Here is an 18446-nt window from a genome sequence, read left to right on the forward strand (position 1 = left end):
GCTACAATGTGCCACACAAGCACGCATGCAAAATTTCGGTGCATTTGGACACTCGATGCATTTACTATCATTTTCCCCATGAAAATACGGAAAAGGTCTCTCGACGTGACGCAACTTCCAGTCTTACTCCGATTCCGTTGAAATTTGGCGTGGGAGACTGTGGCGGTCACTCACACGCGCATGTAAAAGATGGGTGCATTTCATCCATGTTGACATGTAGTTGCAGTACAAACGTCAAGTATCGGTTTGGGGGGACGGGCATCCACTAGGTGTTCCCTTTCGCAGAGTCATGAAATGTCACCATTTTGTTTATACACGCTACAGTGTGCCACACAAGCACTCATGCAAAATTTCGGTGTGTTTGGACACTCGATGCATTTACTATCATTTTCTCCATGAAAATACGGAGAAAAGGTCTCCCGACATGACGAAACTTCCGTCCGTACTCGGATTCCGTAGAAATTTGGCGTGGGAGACGGTGGGGGTCACTCACACGCGCATGCAAAAGTTGGGTGCGTTTCGTCCATGTTGACATGTAGTTGCAGTACAAACCTCAGGTATCGGTTTGGTGGGATGGGCATCCACTAGGTGTTCCCTTTCGCAAAGTCATGAAACGTCACCATTTTTTTCACACGCTACAGTGTGCCACACAAGTACACATGCAAAATTTCGATGCGTTGGGACACTCGATGCATTTACTATCATTTTCTCCATGAAAATATGGAGAAAAGGTCTCCCGACATGACGCAACTTCCATTCGTACTCCGATTCCATTGGAATTTGGCGTAGGAGACGGTGGGGGTCACTTTCACGCGCACACAAAAGTTGGGTGCGTTTCATCCATGTTGACATGTAGTTGTAGTACAAACCTGAGGTATCAGTTTGGCGGGAATGGCATCCACTAGGTGTTCCATTTCGCAAAGTCACGAAACGTCACCATTTTTTTCACACGGTACAGTGTGCCACACAAGGAGGCATCCAAATTTCAGTGCGTTTGGACACTCGACGCATTTACAATCATTTTCTCCATGAAAATACAGAGAAAAGGTCTCCCGACATGATGCAACTTCCGTTCGTACTCCGCTTCCATTGAAATTTTGCGTGGGAGACGGTGGGGGTCACTCACACACGCATGCAAAAGTTGGGTGCGTTTCGTCCATGTTGACATGTAGTTGCAGTACGAACCTCAGGTATCGGTTTGGGGGGACGGGCATCCACTAGGTGTTCCCTTTAGCAAAGTCATGAAACGTCACCATTTTTTCACACGCTACAGTGTGTAACAGAAGCAAGCATGCAAAATTTCGGTGCGTTTGGACACTCGATGCATTTACTATCATTTTCTCTCTGAAAATATGGAGAAAAGGTCTCCTGACGTGATGCAACTTCCGGTCGTACTCCGATTCCATTGAAATTTGGCGTGGGAGACGGTGGGGCTCGCTCACACGCGCATGCAAAAGTTGGGTGCGTTTCGTCCATGTTGACATGTAGTTGCACTACAAACCTCAAGTATCGGTTTGGGGGGATGGGCATCCATTAGGTGTTCCCTTTCGCAAAGTCATGAAATGTCACCATTTTGTTTATACACGTTACAGTGTGCCACACAAGCACGCATGCAAATTTTCGGTGCGTTTGGACACTCGATGCATTTACTATCATTTTCTCCATGAAAATACGGAGAAAAGGTCTCCCGACATGACGCAACTTCCGTTCTTACTCGGATTCCGTAGAAATTTGGCGTGGGAGACGGTGGGGGTCACTCACGCGCGCATGCAAAAGTTGGGTGCATTTCGTCCATGTTGACATGTAGTTGCAGTACAAACCTCAGGTATCGGTTTGGGGGGATGGGCATCCACTAGGTGTTCCCTTTCGCAAAGTTGTGAAACGTCACCATTTTTTTCACACGCTATAGTGTGCCACACAAGCACACATGCAAAATTTTGATGCGTTGGGACATTCGATGCATTTACTATCATTTTCTCCATGAAAATACGGAGAAAAGGTCTCCCGACATGACGCAACTTCCGTTCGTACTCCGATTCTGTTGAAATTTGGTGTTGGAGATGGTGGGGGTCACTCACACGCGCACGTAAAAGTTGGGTGCGTTTCGTCCATCTTGATATGTAGTTGTAGTACAAACCTGAGGTATCGGTTTGGGGGGATGGGCATCCACTAGGTGTTCCTTTTCGCAAAGTCATGAAGCGTCACCATTTTTTTCACACGCTACAGGGTGCCACACAAGCACGCATCCAAATTTCAGTGCGTTTGGACACTCGACGCATTTACTATCATTTTCTCCATGAAAATACAAAGAAAAGGTCTCCCGACATGACGCAACTTCCGTTCGTACTCCGGTTCCATTGAAATTTTGCGTGGGAGACAGTGGGGGTCACTCACACAAGCATGCAAAAGTTGGGTGCGTTTCGTCCATGTTGACTAGTAGTTGCAGTATGAACCTCGGGTATCGGTTTGGGGGGATGGGCATCCACTAGGTGTTCCCTTTCGCAAAGTCATGAAATGTCACCATTTTTTCACATGCTACAGTGTGCAACACAAGCAAGCATGCAAAATTTCGGTGCATTTGGACACTCGATGCATTTACTATCATTTTCTCTGTGAAAATATGGAGAAAAGGTCTCCAGACGTGATGCAACTTCTGTTCATACTTTGATTCCATTGAAATTTGGCGTGGGAGATGGGGGGGGTCAGTCACACGCGCATGCAAAAGTTGGGTGCGTTTCATCCATGTTGAGATGTAGTTGCAATACAAACCTCAAGTATCGGTTTGGGGGGACGGGCATCCACTAGGTGTTCCCTTTCTCAAAGTCATGAAATGTCACCATTTTGTTTATACACGCTACAGTGTGCCATGCAAGCACGCATGCAAAATTTCGGTGCGTTTGGACACTCGATGCATTTACTATCATTTTATCCATGAAAATATGGAGAAAAGGTCTCCCCACTTTTCGTACTCGGATTCCGTTGAAATTTGGCGTCGGAGACGGTGGGGGTCACTCACACGCGCATGCAAAATTTTGGTGCGTTTCCTCCATGTTGACATGTAGTTGCAGTACAAACCTCACCTATCGGTTTGGGGGGACGGGCACCCACTAGGTGTTCCCTTACGCAAAGTCATGAAACATAAACATTCTTTTCACACGCTATAGTGTGCCACACAAGCACGCATGCAAAATTTCGGTGCGTTTGGACACTCGATGCATTTAGTATCATTTTCTCCTTGAAAATACAAAGAAAAGGTCTCCCGACATGACACAACTATCATTCGTACTACGATTCCGTTGAAATTTGGTGTGGGAGATGGTATGGCTCACTCACACGCGCATGCAAAAGTTGGGTGCGTTTCCTCCATATTAACATGTAGTTGCAGTACAAACCAAAGGTATCGCTTTGGGGGGACGGACATCCCCTAGGTGCTCCCTTTCGCAAAGTCATGAAACGTCACCATTTTCTTCACACGCTACAGTGTGCCACGTAAGCACGCATGCAAAATTTCGGTGCGTTTGGACACTCGATGAATTTACTATCATTTTCTCCTTGAAAATACGAAGAAAAGGTCTCCCAACATGACACAACTATCGTTCGTACTACGATTCCGTTGAAATTTGGTGTGGGAGATGGTAGGGCTCACTCACACGCGCATGCAAAAGTTGGGTGCGTTTCCTCCATATTAACATGTAGTTGCAGTACAAACCAAAGGTATCGCTTTGGGGGGACGGACATCCACTAGGTGCTCCCTTTCGCAAAGATATGAAACGTCACCATTTTTTTCACACGCTACAGTGTGCCACATGAGCACGCATCCTAATTTCGGTGCGTTTGGACACTCGATGCATTTACTATCATTTTCTCCGTGAAAATACGGAGAAAAGGTCTCCTGACGTGATCCAACTTCCGTTCGTACTCCGCTTCCTTTCAAATTTGGGGCGGGAGACGGTGGGGGTCACTCACACGCGCATGCAAAAGTTGGGTGCATCCACTAGGTGCAGAACCTCAGGTATCGGTTTGGGGAGACGGGCATCCACTAGGTGTTCCCTTTCGCAAAGGCATGAAACGTCACCATTTTTTTCACACGCTACAGTGTGCCACACAAGCACACATGCAAAATTTTGGTGCGTTTGGACACTCGATGCATTTACTATCATTTTCTCCGTTAAAATACAGAGAAAAGGTCTCCCAATGTGACGCAACTTCCGTTCGTACTCTGATTCCATTGAAATTTGGCGTGGGAGACGGTGGGGGTCACTCACACGCGCATGCGAAAGTTGGGTGCATTTCGTCCATGTTGACATGTAGTTGCAGTACAAACCTCAGGTATCGGTTTGGGGGACGGGCATCCACTAGGTGATCCTTTTCACAAAGTCATGAGATGTCACCAGTTTTTTCACACGCAATAGTGTGCCACACAAGCACGCATCCAAATTTCGGTGCATTTCGACACTCGATGCATGTACTATCATTTTCTCTGTGAAAATATGGAGAAAAGATCTCCTGTTGTGATCCAACTTCCGGTCGTACTCCGATTCCATTGAAATTTGGCGTGGGAGACGGTGGGGGTCGCTCACACGCGCATGCAAAAGTTGGGTGCGTTTCATCCATGTTGACATGTAGTTGCAGTACAAAACTCAAGTATCGGTTTGGGGGGATGGGCATCCACTAGGTGTTCCCTTTCGCAAAGTCATGAAATGTCACCATTTTGTTTATACACGTTACAGTGTGCCACACAAGCACTCATGCAAAATTTCGGTGTGTTTGGACACTCGATGCATTTACTGTCATTTTCTCCATGAAAATACGGAGAAAAGGTCTCCCGACATGACGAAACTTCCGTCCGTACTCGGATTCCGTAGAAATTTGGCGTGGGACACGGTGGGGGTCACTCACACGCGCATGCAAAAGTTGGGTGCGTTTCGTCCATGTTGACATGTAGTTGCAGTACAAACCTCAGGTATCAGTTTGGGGGGATGGGCATCCACTAGGTGTTACCTTTCGCAAAGTCATGAAACGTCACTATTTTTTTCACACGCTACAGTGTGCCACACAAGTACACATGCCAAATTTCGATGCGTTGGGACACTCGATGCATTTACTATAATTTTCTCCATGAAAATACGGAGAAAAGGTCTCCCGACATGACGCAACTTCCGTTCGTACTCCGATTCTATTGGAATTTGGCGTAGGAGACGGTGGGGGTCACTTACATGCACACACAAAAGTTGGGTGCGTTTCATCCATGTTGACACGTAGTTGTAGTACAAACCTGAGGTATCAGTTTGGGGGGATGGGCATCCACTAGGTGTTCCTTTTCGCAAAGTCATGAAACGTCACCATTTTTTTCACACGCTACAGTGTGCCACACAAGGAGGCATCCAAATTTCAGTGCGTTTGGACACTCGACGCATTTACTATCATTTTGTCCATGAAAATACAGAGAAAAGGCCTCCCGACATGATGCAACTTCCGTTCGTACTCCGCTTCCATTGAAATTTTGCATGGGAGACGGAGGGGGTCACTCACACGCGCATGCAAAAGTTGGGTGCGTTTCGTCCATGTTGACATGTAGTTGCAGTACGAACCTCAGGTATCGGTTTGGGGGGACGGGCATCCACTGGGTGTTCCCTTTAGCAAAGTCATGAAACGTCACCATTTTTTCACACGCTACAATGTGTAACACAAGCAAGCATGCAAAATTTCGGTGTGTTTGGACACTCGATGCATTTACTATCATTTTCTCCATGAAAATACGGAGAAAAGGTCTCCCGACATGACGCAACTTCCGTTCTTACTCGGATTCCGTAGAAATTTGGCGTGGGAGACGGTGGGTGTCACTCACACGTGCATGCAAAAGTTGGGTGCGTTTCGTCCATGTTGACATGTAGTTGCAGTACAAACCATAGGTATCGGTTTGGGGGGACGGGCATCCACTAGGTGTTTCCTTTCGCAAAGTCATGAAATGTCACCAATTTTTTCACACGTTACAGTGTGCCACACAAGCACACATGCAAAATTTCGATGCGTTGGGACACTCGATGCATTTACTATCATTTTCTTCATTAAAATACGGAGAAAAGGTCTCCCGACATGATGCAACTTCCGTTCGTACTCCGATTCCGTTGAAATTTGGCGTGGGAGACGGTGGGGGTCACTCGCATGCGCATGCAAAAGTTGGGTGCGTTTCGACCATGTTGACATGTAGTTGCAGTACAAACCTGAGGTATCGGTTTGGGGGGATGGGCATCCACTAGGTGTTCCTTTTCGCAAAGTCATGAAACGTCACCATTTTTGTCACACGCTACAGTGTGCCACACAAGCACGCATCCAAATTTCTGTGTGTTTGGACACTCGATGCATTTACTATCATTTTCTCCGTGAAAATGCAGAGAAAAGGTCTCCCGACATGACGCAACTTCCGTTCGTACTCCGCTTCCATTGAAATTTTGCATGGGAGACGGTGGGGGTCACTCACACGCGCTTGCAGAAGTTGGGTGCGTTTCGTCCATGTTGACATGTAGTTGCAGTACAAACCTCAGGTATCGGTTTGGGGGGACGGGCATCCACTAGGTGTTCCCTATCGCAAAGTCTTGAAACGTCACAATTTTTTCACATGCTACAGTGTGCAAGACAAGCAAGCATGCAAAATTTCGGTGTGTTTGGACACTCGATTCTTTTACTATCATTTTCTCTATGAAAATACGGAGAAAAGGTCTCCAGACGTGACGCAACTTCCGTTCATACTCCGATTCCGTTGAAATTTGGCATGGGAGACGGTAGGGGTCACTCACACGCGCATGCAGAAGTTGGGTGCGTTTCGTCCATGTTGAAATGTAGTTGCGGTACAAACCTCAGGTATCGGTTCGGGGGACGGGCATCCACTAGGTGTTCCCTTTCGCAAAGTCATGAAACTTCACCATTTTTTTCACACGCTATAGTATGCCACACAATCACGCATGCAAAATTTCGGTGCATTTGGACACTCGTGCATTTACTATCATTTTCCCCATGAAAATACGGAGAAAAGGTCTCCCAAGGTGATGCAATTTCCGTTCGTACTCCGATTCCGTTGAAATTTGGCATGGGAGATGGTGGGGGTCACTCACACGCGCATGCAAAAGTTGGGTGCGTTTCGTCCATGTTGACATGTAGTTGCGGTACAAACCTCAGGTATCGGTTTGGGGGGACGGGCATCCACTAGGTGTTCCCTTTCGCAGAGTCATGAAATGTCACCATTTTGTTTATACACGCTACAGTGCGCCACACAAGCACGCATGCAAAATTTCGGTGCGTTTGGACACTCGATGCATTTACTATCATTTTCTCCATGAAAATACGGAGAAAAGGTCTCCTGACATGACGCAACTTCCGTCCGTACTCGGATTCCGTAGAAATTTGGCGTGGGAGACAGTGGGGGTCACTCACACGCGCATGCAAAAGTTGGGTGCATTTCGTCCATGTTGACATGTAGTTGCAGTACAAACCTCAGGTATCGGTTTGGGGGGATGGGCATCCACTCGGTGTTCCCTTTCGCAAAGTCATGAAACGTCACCATTTTTTTCACACGCTACAGTGTGCCACACAAGCACACATGCAAAATTTCGATGCGTTGGGACATTCGATGCATTTACTATCATTTTCTCCATGAAAATACGGAGAAAAGGTCTCCCGACATGGCGCAACTTCCGTTTGTACTCCGATTCTGTTGAAATTTGGCGTTGGAGACGGTGGGGGTCACTCACACGCGCACGCAAAAGTTGGGTGCGTTTCGTCCATCTTGACATGTAGTTGTAGTACAAACCTGAGGTATCGGTTTGGGGGGATGGGCATCCACTAGGTGTTCCTTTTCGCAAAGTGAGGAAACGTCACCATTTTTTTCACTCTCTACAGTGTGCCACACAAGCACGCATCCAAATTTCAGTGCGTTTGGACACTCGACGCATTTACTATCATTTTCTCCATGAAAATACAGAGAAAAGGTCTCCCGACGTGACGCAACTTCCGTTCGTACTCCGCTTCCATTGAAATTTTGCGTGGGAGACTATGGGGGTCACTCACACACGCATGCAAAAGTTGGGTGCGTTTCGTCCATGTTGACAAGTAGTTGCAGTATGAACCTCAGGTATTGGTTTGGGGGGACGGGCATCCACTAGGTGTTCCCTTTCGCAAAGTCATGAAACGTCACCATCTTTTCACACGCTACACTGTGCAACACAAGCAAGCATGCAAAATTTCGGTGCGTTTGGACACTCGATGCATTTACTATCATTTTCTCTGTGAAAATATGGAGAAAAGTTCTCCAGACATGATGCAACTTCCATTCATACTTCGATTCCGTTGAAATTTGGCGTGGGAGACGGTGGGGGTCACTCACACGCGCATGCAAAAGTTGGGTGCCTTTCGTCCATGTTGACATGTAGTTGGAGTTCAAACCTCAGGTATCGGTTTGCGGGGACGGGCATCCACTTGGTGTACCCTTTCGCAAAGTCATGAAACATCACCATTTTTTCACACGCTACAGTGTGCAACATAAGCACGCATGCAAAATTTCGGTGCGTTCGGACACTCGATGCATTTACTATCATTTTCTCCATGAAAATACGGAGAAAAGGTCTCCCAAGGTGATGCAAGTTCCGTTCATACTCCGATTCCGTTGAAATTTGGCGTGGGAGACGGTGGGCGTCACACACACGCTCATGCAAAAGTTGGGTGCATTACGTCCATGTTGACATGTAGTTGCAGTACAAACCTCAGGTATCGGTTTGGGGGGACGGGCATCCACTAGGTTTTCCCTTTCGCAAAGTCATGAAGTGTCACCATTTTTTTCACACGCTATAGTGTGCCACACAAGTACACATGCAAACTTTCGGTGCGTTTGGACACTCGATGCATTTACTATCATTTTCTCCATGAAAATATGGAGAAAAGGTCTCCTGAGAGGACACAACTTCCATTCGTACTCGGATTCCGTTGAAATTTGGCGTGGGAGACGGTGGGGGTCACTCACACGCGCATGCAAAAGTTGGGTGTCTTTCGTGCAGGTTGACATGTAGTTGCAGTACAAACCTCAGGTATCGTTTTGGGGGAACAGGCATCCAGTAGGTGTTCCCTTTAGCAAAGTCATGAAACTTCACCATTTTTTTCGCATGCTACAGTGGGCCACACAGGCCTTCCATGCAAAATTTCGGGGCGTTTGGACACGTGATGAATTTACTATCATTTTCTCCATGAAAATAAGGAGAAAAGGCCTCCCGACATGACGCAACTTCCGTTCGTACTCCGATTCCATTGAAATTTGGCGTGGGAGACGGTGGGGGTCACTCACACGCACATGCAAAAGTTGGGTGCGTTTCGTCCATGTTGACATGTAGTTGAAGTACAGACCTCAGGTATCGGTTTGGGGGGATGGGCATCCACTAGGTGTTCCTTTTCGCAAAGTCATAAAACGTCACCATTTTTTTCACATGCTACAGTGTGCCACACAAGCACACATCCAAATTTCGGTGCGTTTGGACACTCAAAGCATTTACTATCATTTTCTCCGTGAAAATATGGAGAAAAGGTCTCCCGATGTGACGCAACTTCCGTTCGTTCTCCGATTCAGTTGAAATTTGGGGTGGGAGACAGAGGGGTGAGGGAGTCCTTGATTAGGGGGTGTTCGGGTAGCTGGACTATACCTTCAGCCGGACTCCAGGACTATGAAGATACAAGATTGAAGACTTCGTCCCGTGTCCGGATGGGACTTTCCTTGGCATGGAAGGCAAGCTTGGCGATGCGGATATTCAAGATCTCCTACCATTGTAACCGACTCTGTGTAACCCTAACCCTATCCGGTGTCTATATAAACCGGAGGGTTCTAGTCTGTAGGACAACTTCATCATACAACAATCATACCATAGGCTAGCTTCTAGGGTCTAGCCTCCTTGATCTCGTGGTAGATCTACTCTTGTACTACCCATATCATCAATATTAATCAAGCAGGAGTAGGGTTTTACCTCCATCAAGAGGGCCCAAACCTGGGTAAAAACATCGTGTCCCTTGTCTCCTGTTACCATCCGCCTAGACGCACAGTTCGGGACCCCCTACTCGAGATCCGTCGGTTTTGACACCGACATTGGTGCTTTCATTGAGTGTTCCTCTGTGTCGTCAGTTTTGGGCTCGATGGCTCCTTTGATCATCAACGACGATGCGGTCCAGGGTGAGACTTTTCTCCCCGGACAGATCTTTGTCTTCGGCGGCTTCGCACTGCGGGCCAATTCGCTTGGCCACCTGGAGCAGATCGAAAGCTATGCCCCTGGCCATCAGGTCAGGTTTGGAAGCTTAAACTACACAGCAGACACCCACGGGGATTTGATCTTCGACGGGTTCAAGCCACAGCTGAGCGCGCCGCACTGTGTCGAGAGGCATGATCTAGCTCTGCCGCCGAACAGTGCCCTGGAGGCCACACAAGCACCGGTTCCGACCCTTTATTCGGAGCCTATTGTGCCAATCGAGGACGAGCGGTTGGACGTCACCTCGGGGGCTACGATCTCAAAGGCGATCGAGCCGAACGTCAGCCCCGCGTTTCGCACGGCCCGTGACTCCAAGGAGCCGGATTCCTCTCCGAACTCCGAACCCCCCGCGCCCCTGCCGATCGAATCCAATTGGGCGCCGATAATGGAGTTCACCGCCGCGGACATCTTTCAGCACTCACCTTTTGGCGACATCCTGAATTCTCTAAAGTCTCTCTCTTTATCAGGAGAGCCCTGGCTGGACTACGGTCAGCGAGGATGGGATAGGGACGATGAAGAAATTCAAAGCCCACCCACCACCCACTTGGTAGCCACTGTCGACAATTCAAACGACGTGCTCAACTTCGACTCCGCAGACATCGACAGCATGGACGACGATGCAGGAGATACAGATGAGCCAACGCCCATAGGGCATTGGACAGCCACCCCATCTCACGATGTGTACATGGTGGATACCCCTAAAGGAAACGACAACGAGGAAAAAGGGGATGGAATGGGGGACCGATCCCTCGAAAAGCAATCAAAGCGTCGGCGTAAAGGCCGACCCAAGCCCCGCCTCGACAAAGACCCAGCCATAGAGCAGGATGAGTCAGTAGACGACGAGCAGGCCTTAAAGCAACCGTCCGAACAGGGCAACACGGATAGAGAAACCGAACATCCCTCCCCCGGCGAAAACGGCACTCCGGACGACCTTACGCCGGATAAACCCACGAAGCAGAAGAATATTCACAAGAGGCTCGTTGCAACAGCACGCAGCCTGAAAAAGCAGAAGCGGAAGCTAAAAACGGCGGAAGATGTACTCAAGATCCGATGGAGCAAAGTAATCAATACCACAGATAAATACGGCGACAGTCGCCGCATTAAAAGCTATCCGAAGAGAAGGCTACTGCCCGAATTCGACGAAGAGGCCCTAGAGTCCTCGCATTCAAAAAAATAAGAAAGCCACACGGTCGGATAGACGACCCCATGGCCAGCACAAAGCGGCAAGCAGCGCCGCACTTAAATCGGCATGCGACCCACTTAAGGATTCGCATCAGGGCCCAGTTAGGTCCATTTACGGGCTAAGAAAGCAAGCTCTCGTAAGCAATGCAATAAAGCCATCATCAGAATCCGGCACACCCAAATATAGGGGCGCCGCACACCCCCTATGTTTCACCGATGAGGTCCTGGACCATGAATTTCCAGAGGGATTCAAACCCGTAAACATAGAGGCATATGATGGAACAACAGACCCTGGAGTCTGGATCGAGGATTATATCCTCCACATACATATGGCTAGAGGAGATGACCTCCATGCCATAAAATACTTACCCCTTAAGCTTAAAGGGCCAGCCCGGCATTGGCTTAAAAGCCTTCCTGAAAACACAATCGGAAGTTGAGAAGAACTCGAGGACGCTTTCCGAGCAAATTTTCAAGGGACCTATGTCCGCCCTCCGGATGCAGACGATCTTAGTCACATAACTCAACAGCCCGGAGAATCAGCTCGGCAATTCTGGAATAGATTCCTCACTAAAAAGAATCAGATAGTCGACTGTCCGGACGGCGAAGCCTTTGCAGCTTTCAGGCATAACGTCCGAGATGAATGGCTCGCCAGACACCTCGGCCAAGAAAAGCCAAGAACAATGGCCGCACTAACAAGCCTCATGACCCGCTTTTGTGCAGGAGAGGACAGCTGGTTGGCAAGATGCAGCCCCAGCGACGCAAGTACATCCGAAACTAGGGATGGAAATGGAAAACCGCGACACAACAAGGACCGTCGCTGGACTAAGGAAAAAAGTCCGAAGAGCACGGCAGTCAACGCCGGATTCAAGAGCTCATGACAGAATCAGACAAAGCCACCCCTCCAGGATAACAGGGATAATCCATCCAACTTAAACAAAATCCTGGACAGGATATGTCAAATACACAATACTCCTGGTAAGCCTGCTAACCATACCCACAGAGATTGTTGGGTTTTCAAACAATCCGGCAGACTCAACGCCGAACACAAGGGGCTCGACACACCAAGCGAAGACGAGGACGAACCCCAAAAGCAGAGCACCGGGAAACAAAAGAACTTCCCACAAGAAGTAAAAACAGTAAACTTACTTCACATAACAAAATGTGCGGCGCCCATAAAGGTACGCACCCACACGACCTATCCCAAAGGGGTCCCGCCATTGGTTGTCAAAACCAATCATCTTCGATCAGCTGGATTATTCTAGAAGTATCAGGAACATAGGCTGGACTGCCTTGGTACTTGATCCAATAATTGGCGGACTCCATTTTTCAAATGTCCTTATGGACGGCGGCAGTGGACTAAACCTGATATATCAGGACACAATCCGCCACATGGGGATAGACCCAGCAAGAATCCGCCGCAGCAAAACCGCCTTTCAAGGGGTCACGCCTGGTCCGGACACCCATTGCATGGGTTTTCTCCGGCTCGAAGTTATATTCGGCTCTACCGATAACTTCCGCCATGAAAAGCTGACCTTCCACATCGTCCCATTCTCCAGTCGCTATCAAGCACTACTGGGACGCGAAGCTTTCGCCCGCTTTAACGCAATACCGCATTATGCATCTCTAACGCTTAAGATGCCCGGTCCACGAGGCATCATCTCCTTAAAGGGAAAGCATTGATGTGCCCCTCCCCCAAGCGGAGGACTATGCGGCCGCTTTGACAGCCCCACAGTAAAATGGCTTCACCGGCCAATTTTTTTGGAATAGGTCATTAAATACCATGAACGCGGATAGACGAGTTCGGTACAAAATCATCATTGATGCAGGCTTAGTGGCCATATACCCCCGCACTAGGGGCTCCGTACATATACAATAAGAGACAATAAAGCTCAGTTCTATATATTTTACTTTATACTTTGCTTATTTCAAACTTTTGTTCGGCACGACCCATTTTCAGCTCAGTTCCTCTCTTTCGCAGATGAACGTCGTGCGGCGCCTGTCCAGGATACGGCACAACGGAGACACAGGCGCAGACATGCAGTAGGGACCCGTCCTAAGGATTCTTTTTAGATTAAGACCCTGCGTAAACCTTTTTTACTGTCTCTTGTTGCTACATATCCCCTGGTTTTCTCTGATATAACCAAGGAGGAGGCTGGCGTCTTGGCATGTGGCCACGTCAGAATTTTTGCGCGTACCTGGACACTAGGGGCTTTTTAATAAAGAGTGTTGTTTTGCCCGCACTCATAAAGACCGAATACCTTAGGGAGTGTTCGGCGTCGCGGGTTTTGGCATTATATGCATCAGCTCCGAATCATGTCTTTGGTCAAATGTTAGGTTGCCCGGCTCCTGAGTTCGGCTACCTTATGTTCCGCTCTATCGGCTAAGGTAGCACCAGGAGAACTACTGCGATTGTGCCCCAGTTAGGCCGGGCGAGCGCCTCAGTAGAGAAAGCCGAAAACTGACTGTCATGATGTGGCGTGAGACTGGTCAGCCACCCGATGACCTATCGGAATCTATAGGATTCCTCCGTTTTAACGAAGGGCCGTTTCCCGGCCAGGCACATACGCGCCCCGAACTCGGGCGAGCGTAGTCGCCACCAAGGGGCTACCTAAATAGTCCCACTATCAAGCTCCTATGGCTAAGTGAAAGTGTTAAAGCATTATAGTCCGGTTGCCTCACCCGCTGCGCTATCACCTCCTTTGTAGGACCAAGAAATTGGGTTAAGTGTGAAAATGCGTCTTTTGCGAGCACCCCCGCACTATGTGCGTGGGGGCTGAAGCCAACGACTGCCATCTTTCAGATTATATATAAAATTTGAAAAACAATTTTGAAATAGCGCTCCTCTATAACATATGCTTTATAATTACATATGCTATCATACCATAACATCCTTCGAGCACTGCGTCTCTATTACACGAGCGCCTTCAAGGACTTCCTGAAAATAGTGCTCGGAGGGTACTCGGCTTTTGTCTGAATCTCGGGACGCAACAACGGTGGTCTCCATCTCTGCCCAGTATGTCTTGACACGGGAAAGAGCCATCCGTGCGCCCTCTATGCATACTGACCTCTTCATCGCATTGATACACGGCACCGCGTCAAGGAATTGCTGCACCAAGCTAAAATAACTCTTCGGCTCCGATCTCCCAGGCCACAGATGACCCATGACGTACCTCATGGCGAGTCCGGACAATCTATTCAGTTCGGCCCATTGTGCCAGGCGATCGTCCACTGCCAGTGGACGCTCTGCATTGTGGGACTGTGACCAGAAAAGCTTTTCCACTTCGTGATCTTTTAGATCTCGAAAGTGTTCGGTCGCATCAGTAGCACTTGCTGCCAAATCCAGATAGGTGTCTTCCACACTCCACATCCGGTCCAACGGAGCAAACTTCGGATCGCAAAACTTCCTCCGCGGCATAAAGGGCTTTCCAGCCGCAATCTGTTCGGCCTGACGCAGCTCCTCCTTCACAGCTCTCATCGCAGAGCGAGCGTCCTTGGCATCGGCAACGGCCTTCTCTAAGTCCGTCTGTCTCGCCCGGTCTTCTTTCTCAAGATGTTTGCAACGGTCTGCAGCGCTCTTTAACTTCTCGGCCATCTCGGCCATCTCTTCTGTGCTTCGGCAGTGAGCAGCCTGTTCGGCTCTTAGCTCTTCAAGGGCCTTCTCGGCAGCCGCATCGCTTTTTCTGGCTTGCTCCTTAGCTCGGGAAAGTTCTGCCCTAAGATTCTCCACGGCGGCCGTACCATCTGCGTCAAGCACACACATTGTAAGACACTGGCATGAAGCTCCTCTTACCGGATGCCGCCTGAGGAATTACATACCTTGAGCCTCATCAAGCCGCTTGTTGACAAGCGCGATGTCGGCATCTGCCACGTCCAGTTGCCGCTTTAGTTCGGCCAAATCATCAGTTCAGCTTGATTCTGGACACCTCGCCACCTACATTCAAAGGCGACATCTTAGACCTGGGATTATGATCCTCTGCGTGCCGTCATTTCTTGACAACGCGCAGAGTCTTAGGGGCTACTATCTACACAGGGCGCATCTTGTTTTATGCGCAACTGACGAAGAAGTACATTATCAAACGTACCTCAAAACCCGTCAGCAAACTTCTGACGGCCACATGCAATTCGCTTTCCGCGGACGAAATCCTTCCAATCACCGCACCCATCAATGCATGGTGCTCCTCTGAGATAGAAGCTCGCCCCAGCAGAATCATCAGCTCCTCCGACCGCGCACCGGACGGTGCCGGGCTCGTCCTATGACCTCCATCGAAGGTCGAACACGGAGAACCTTGGGGAGACATATGGCTACCTTCCACCCCTGCCGGATTCGGAGAAACCCTCCGCGACGACACCTCAGGGTCGCCCGCCTCGCCAGGCGGTACGGCAGGGGGAGGCGTTCCACTCTCCATCATCTCCGGAAGAAGATCCCCTGAAGACGAGCTCTGCTGAGAAGGGCTAAGGTCCGAGCTACAAAGTAAAATTTCGGTTAATCTTCTCAGATAAAAAGCAAGGATTTCTCTCATCCATCTAAAGGAAAATCTTTCTCTACTTATGGCTCGCTGGAGGGCAGATCCCTTTGAGGGCGTAGTTCGGCCGAGGATCTCCCCGGCGTCGGACCCTCTGACGAGGACTTTTTCCCCCGCTGTGAGGCCATGGTCTCCGGGTCGTCAGAGGAGGCCCTCTTCTTCCCCTTAGGAGAGGAATTGTCGGTTCCTCCCTTCGGAGCAGCCACCTTCGAGGAGGCCATAGTTTCCTTGTCCTCCCCCTCACTTCCCTCCAAAGGCACGATCTTCAACATCCTGACTAGCACAGGATCCGGCCTGGTCTCGGGAAGGGGAGCTGGACACCTGATCAGCTTTGCCTTCGCTATCCACTCCTGTTTAAAAGGACAACTCTTTTAGGGGCGAATTTATGACAATTTTACGGATAGCGAGTCCGGGCACAAGGTTACTTACTTGAGTATCCGGGCGATTGCAGCTTAAACCTGCGTCCTCGGTCAAATCCGGACACATTGCTTGTGATCCGAAGAACATTTTATACATCTCCACGGGCGTTGTGCCCATAAAATGCTGGAGAGCTCGTGGTCCCTCCGGATTAAACTCCCACAGACGCAGGGAGCAACGTTTGCCGGGCAGTGTTCGGCGAATCAGCATGACCTGCGTCACCTTGACCAGGTTGAGGTCTCTTTCTAAGAGATCCCTGATGCGGCCCTGCAACAAGGGCACGTCTTTGGATAACCACCAATCTAATCCTTTGTTGACCCATGACACTAGCCGTGATGGGGGACCCGAGCGAAAGGCAGGAGGCGCCACCCACTTGGCGCTGCTGGGAGCGGTGATGTAGAACCACTCTCGTTGCCACAAGCCGAGCTCCTCTTGAAAGGAGCCCTCGAGCCATGGAGCATCAACATTCTTACTTATGACAGCGCCTCCCCACTCTGTGTGCCGTCCCTCGATCATCTTCGGCTCCACTCCAAAAGTCTTGAGCCATAATCTGAAGTGAGGAGTAACACAGAGGAACACTTCGCACACAACGATGAATGAGGAAATGTGGAGGATGGACTCCGGAGCTAAGTCATGAAATTCCAGCCCGTAATAAAACAGCAGTCCCCTCACGAAGGGATCCATCGGGAAGCCTAACCCCCAAAGGAAGTGAGACATGAACACTACGCTCTCACCGGGCTGGGGACTGGGAATAGCCTGCCTTTGAGTAGGCAACCTATGCGAAATTTCGACGGTCAAGAACTTAGCCTCTCTCAACTTTAGCACGTCCTCCTCCATGACGGAGGAGGGCATCCATCAGCCTTGAAGGTCGGAACCGGACATTTTCGAAGGTCCGAAGCGCCTAGAATCTGGAGCCTAGGGTGTTGGAACTCGAGGCGATGGGCGAACTTGTTTTGAGATTGGGGAAAAGGAGTAAGGCCCTGGTCTCTTTATAAGAGGTTGAATACCAGGAGCCCTCCCCGTAACCGTTTGGGACTCACCTTTAATCGAGAAGACATACTAACGGGCACGATTGGGTTACCCACGTCCGTATTGATGAGAATCCCGTAAAAGGGGGGACACGATCTCTGCTTTGACAAGACGTGCCAAGGAAACCGCCTCGCTAAACGTCCTGAGGTGGAAAAGTAAAAACGATTCGAGTAAAGGACTTGGTCGTAGTGTGATGTCACGCTGCAGAATACGTCAGCAGATTAGATTTGTGTTGATATTATTCTCTCTATGGCAATATGTGGAAATTTATTTTGCAGAGCCGGACACTATCCTTGGTGTCTAAAATATTCTTGAAGGACTTGGAGGAGGAACCCGCCTTGCAATGCTGAAGACAATCTGCGCGCCGGACTCGTCGTCATTGAAGCCTGGTTCAGCGGCTACTGAGGGAGTCCTGGATTAGGGGGTGTTCGGGTAGCCGGACTATACCTTCAGCCGGACTCCAGGACTATGAAGATACAAGATTGAAGACTTCGTCCCGTGTCCGGATGGGACTTTCCTTGGCGTGGAAGGCAAGCTTGGCGATGCAGATATTCAAGATCTCCTACCATTGTAACCGACTCTGTGTAACCCTAACCGTATCCGGTGTCTATATAAACCGGAGGGTTCTAGTCCGTAGGACAACTTCATCATACAACAATCATACCATAGGCTAGCTTCTAGGGTTTAGCCTCCTTGATCTCGTGGTAGATCTACTCTTGTACTACCCATATCATCAATATTAATCAAGAAAGAGTAGGGTTTTACCTCCATCAAGAGGGCCCGAACCTGGGTAAAAACATCCTGTCCCTTGTCCCCTATTACCATCCGCCTAGACGCACAGTTCGGGACCCCCTACCCGAGATCCGCCGGTTTTGACACCGACAAGGGGTCACTCACACGCGCATGCAAAAGTTGGGTGCGTTTCGTCCATGTTGATATGTAGTTGCAGTAAAAACCTCAGGTATCGGTTTGGGGGGACGATCATCCACTAGGTGTTCCCTTTCGCAAAGTCATGAAA

The sequence above is a fragment of the Triticum urartu genome, chromosome 2A, assembly GCF_056163025.1.
Source record: "Triticum urartu cultivar PI428250 chromosome 2A, HENAU_Tu73, whole genome shotgun sequence".
NCBI lineage: Eukaryota > Viridiplantae > Streptophyta > Magnoliopsida > Poales > Poaceae > Triticum > Triticum urartu.